Consider the following 5,000-nt stretch of genomic DNA (forward strand, 5'->3'; position numbering starts at 1 on the left):
GTGTTTTTGTGCGTGTGACTGTGTAAATGTAGTGCGGATGGGCATATCACATTCGGTTTCCAAATATGCGAATGGGTTCGACTCCAGGATAATTCACCAGGGGGTTAAAGAGCTGTCTCCCTTCATAAATAACAATGGTTATTACGCATTGGATATGCATATAAACTGGAAGTTAATTCCTTTGAGATTATGCTCATGCAAAGGCCAAAGACATTACTATTCTGAAGAGAAAATACAATATCCCTCTTCCGGCTGAATATATTTTGATTTTCATGACTCCATTTCTCAAAGGAGTATCTTAGCGAAATCCACTTGGCGAATAACATACAAGATATGACTGCATAGATAATTTTGAAATGAAATATGTGACTGTCTTTAAAATGATAAAAGACATATTACTGACATGCCCATCTTCATTCTCATTTCAAAACATCCAACACACATTCGAAGACAAGAAAAACTAATTGGATAAATAATTAGACACAGATTAGTCTTTTATCAACTTCCTCCGATGAGAGAGTTCATTGTAATTACAGACCTATTTTCTGGAAGAATTATGACGTAATTCTTCTTCTATATTTTTGTTATGAACTAAGATAGCTATGCCGAATAAGCTCCCTTGCATCTGTAGTAAGGTTACTGACTTTGCTGGTTCAGATTTCAGAATTTTTTTTCTTTTTTTTTTTTTTCGGGAATATCTTGAGGTTCTTTTATCTATTAACTCTTCGTAGGGATTCAAAACAGAATTTTCCGTTCTCCCTAGCTTCAACTTCAATATGGAGGGGCAGAAACCTTCAAGTCTAGTATGGATGAGGGAAATACGGGAGTAAGACACATTATGGAATACAAATAACAGAGAATACTCAAAATAGAAGCAATACATTTTTTATTTGAAACGTTAGATTTTTGACGAATTCAATTTTAAACTGAAACTCATACGATTTTTTTCTTTTTTATGAGACGTAAGTTTACCCATACTTAGGTTCAGGTAGAAATGGCAGTACATAAGTGCACCTATTGGCATCCAAGTAAACTGCACGTACATTTATAAGCCCAAGTACTGAAAACTTGCCCAGCACTGAAGTCGACAGGGGATTTATCAACATGCTGACATGTTTATTTCAAGATAGGAGAGAATGATCTTACGAAAAAGCATATGGGAATTGACACTATGTTCATGCTAAAATGGAGAAATGTTTTTATGCAGTTATAGTCTTGGCAATTAATCCTGGCCTAGATTGCCTTAAAAAGATGCCCCAATAAGGAAGTAGCTCATAGTTGCGCGAGTTTGGAGAAGCACTTTAAGAACAGGACATGTTATCGTTTCACTGACAAAACACTAGGTTGAAATTCCAGTAGCATCCTCTGGTAATTTAAACTGGTCTTATATCAAAATACCTAGAAACTCCCATAGCGTATTGCTAGTGTTGTAAATGATTGTACTGAGGTGTCAGTTACAAACAAAGCTGGTGCCTCTTGCAAATTTATTTGAATTTATTGCAGTTGCTAGATACGACTAGCAGCAATTAAGCGTATTTATTACTGTAATGTAAACTTAATTACAGTGAGTAAATTAAATCTCTAAATAACAGATCAGTATTCGGAAGTACCTGTTTTTGTGCCCAAGTAGAGTTTAATGACTTTATTTATTTTTTTAATTCCACTTAAAATCATAAATACAAATTTACAATTACTCAAATTTGTGTATCTAAGTTTAAGTACTTCTACTTAGACCAAAGCCTAATCTTTATCAAAAGAATCGCAAATAGGTAATGAGACGTTAAAGAAAAGATCTTGTTGGGTGGAATATTCTGTGTTAAACCTACTTGCATTCATTCCTTAAATCTGTTAAAGAGTTTTACTTCATCTCCTTTAGATTGCATCAAGTACTAACAAACTAAATCTTCTTTAAGAGTTTCAGCGGCAAGACCATGTACGGGGTCAGCGCAAAGTAGATATGCATCACATATATACGTAACCTGATAATTAACTAAACCCTAAGGAATACTAGACATTATATTCCTTTGGTAATTAAAGTGGCTATCAATAACTACTCTGGGATCTGTGACAAATTAGATAATAATGCTAATGAACACAACCTGACTCTAACTTACTTATTTTGATAACAAAGACCTCGAAAGTCAAAGGCAATTACACAAACTTTGTTACAAGAGTTCAGTGAATTCTGAAAATTAAAAAAGTGTATCACATGTAACCAGGCTCTTCCAAAAGGTCAGACAAAACCGCGAAACAGATTTCTACTTAAATTACCTTAAGCATTAGATAGTTTTGCTAGAAGACATTCAAAACTTAAGGCAAGAGTTACTACTCTTATAATAAGCTCGTAAACTAACTTTTACACTATGGCGTACAAGTTAAGAGGGTGGACATCTAAAAGGTGGGGAGGGGGAAATGGTGATTGAGTAAAAGGCTAAAAAAAACGTGCAGGTAGGGGTCCAAAAAAAAAAAAAAAGAAAAAAAAAAAAAAAAAACTAACTTTCAATCATTCTGACAGTGCATTAATGACATTAACCGCTTACGGAATAAGTTTAGGATTCGACGTTTCTGAATAATGGCGAGGAAGATTTCTGATACTGGGATGCAAGGTCCATATAAAACTTGCAATGAATGAAAACCTAAGAGTTATTCAGTAAACTGGGGAAAATCCTGCTTGTAAAGGTCACAGTTTGAGATAAAAACAATATACTAAATAAACATGCAAATTGCAATTACTTTCAAAGTTTGGTTTAAAAAGCTCATCGAAGCAGTGTTACAAAACATGATACAAATCTACATTGTAGATGGTACAGTTGGCTTCATTAATTCCGGTACACAAACGACTCTTTATCTTTCCGTGAAGTGTTCCGGAATTAATGGAGCCAACTGTACAAAGTTATATTACATTGTAGGATCAAGAGTTTTGCATCACAACTAACAACATTAATTGTTAAGAGTAAAATCTTTAGGTAAGCAGAGTCAACTGAGATAAACATCTCAGGGAAATTATCTCCCTTGTGGAACTGAAATCTAGTGTGAAACCACATACTACTAGCAATCTTAAGCCCCGGTAAAAGAGGGTAGTTCTAGGTAAGATTGATGCTCCAAATTTATAAGGAAAGTATTTGTTAATGAAATGTCCAAGACTATATTTTCAGGTTGAGTGATAGGGTCACATCGAGTCTCAAGAGTAAGTGGAGTGGAGGAGCTGGTAACATTCAAATTTCCAAAAATCAATTACAGCCATTATTACTATGAATTTCTTTTACTTCACAAACATTTCGATTTTTAAAGATCCCACTCACCGATTGAACTACTTTTACGTGACTATAATCGACCTGGGTAAAGTCAGGTGAAAAGAATCAATCTTAATACTTCCAAAAACCTTAGATCAATCTCACATAAAATAATTTCACAACCATTCCCGTTCATAAAATCTAGTATGTTCCATCTCAGGGATGAAAAGATAACCTCTTGAAAAGTCTCCATTCAACAGATACTAAAAATCCGAATGATTTTGTAATGAAGAGGGCGCAAGCCGGAGTTAGATGGAGCATTTTGGAGAGTTCGAAAATAAACTTTATGAGACATGGGTTGGATCAAGGTCTATTAGCCCAAGGTCTTTACTCTAGACCTTGGGCTGGATATAGATTGCTTCGAGCTGCACTGGCAACACTTTCCTACCATAAAACTCGTAGCCGACTTCGCTAGCATCTTAGGAATAAAAATAAGATATCAAGTCCTTAGGTCAAAATCAGCATCACTTTCAGCAGAGATGTAAAGTTCAAAATATAAACAAGTATATTTTCAAAAAGAAATTTATAATCCATTTTGTAAGAATAATCTCCAAAATGATTGACTGGAATGCATTTTATGGGTTCATCCAGGAGAATCAATCTATTTCTTTTGGCTCCAATTATAGCTTAGTAAAAAAAAGAATTTTCTTTTATTTCTAGTTAATATTTGAGTTACTTCTGATCCATGTCAACAGAAGACTTACGATATACTAACATTATCTAATTAACACGGGTCTACAATTAACAATCAGGAATTAGTTAATTACAATAAAACTGGTGATCAGCTCATCCTATCTAATTTTGATGATTTTACGTTTCAAAAAACTAATATTGATTATTTTCTTAAATAAATGACATAAAATGGGAAATGTTGTTTTGATCTATTTTCTTGAATATAAGACATAAAATTGGTAACACGAGATCTTTAAAAAGGACCCAAGACTTTAATTCCATCAAAGATTATCGTAACGTGCAGGGGGTAATAGTTATAGGTAATCCAACAGCTCTAAATCTACCATCAAGGAAACAATATACTTGATTTTTCGTTGCACAATTTCCTGGATATTTCTCAACAAATAAATTAATTAATCAATAAAATAGGGAGTAACTGACAACTAATGATGGTATTCCAAATGAAAACCAGAGGGACACTGAGTAGAGAGCAGACCTCCGCCGCGGCAGCTTATTTCTTGACCTTAAGCTCGACTTTGACCTTGACCTTTGACCGTAACATGTATTAATTGAAGTGGATTTTCATACACTCAAATATGAATAAAGTTTGAAGTCTCTGTGACAACGATGTTCAAACTTATGGCTAATTACGTGAATTTGACATTTTGCTTGACTGTGACGTTGACCATTGATCTTGACCTTCAAAAAATTTAATAATCTCCAGCTTTTTACATAACAGTTAATCCCTGAAAGTTTAATTACTCTACGATTAAAATTGTGGCCAGGAAGCTGTTCACAAACAAATACACAAACAGGGGGTAAAACATAACCGCCTTCCAACTTCGTTGGCGGAGGTATTAACGTCAGCAGTGAGATTCAAAATTCAAATCAACCAATTTAGAAACAAGTGGAATTCTTGGCACTAATTTCGTCGTGGCGGACTTTTTATGTTTTTGTTGGTGGGGGTTGGGGTTGGAGGTGGGGCCAGGGATATCACTACAGTACATCTGGAAGTCCCATGTTCCCAGTTCTGAA

The sequence above is a fragment of the Palaemon carinicauda genome, chromosome 5 (assembly GCF_036898095.1).
Source record: "Palaemon carinicauda isolate YSFRI2023 chromosome 5, ASM3689809v2, whole genome shotgun sequence".
NCBI classification, from domain to species: domain Eukaryota; kingdom Metazoa; phylum Arthropoda; class Malacostraca; order Decapoda; family Palaemonidae; genus Palaemon; species Palaemon carinicauda.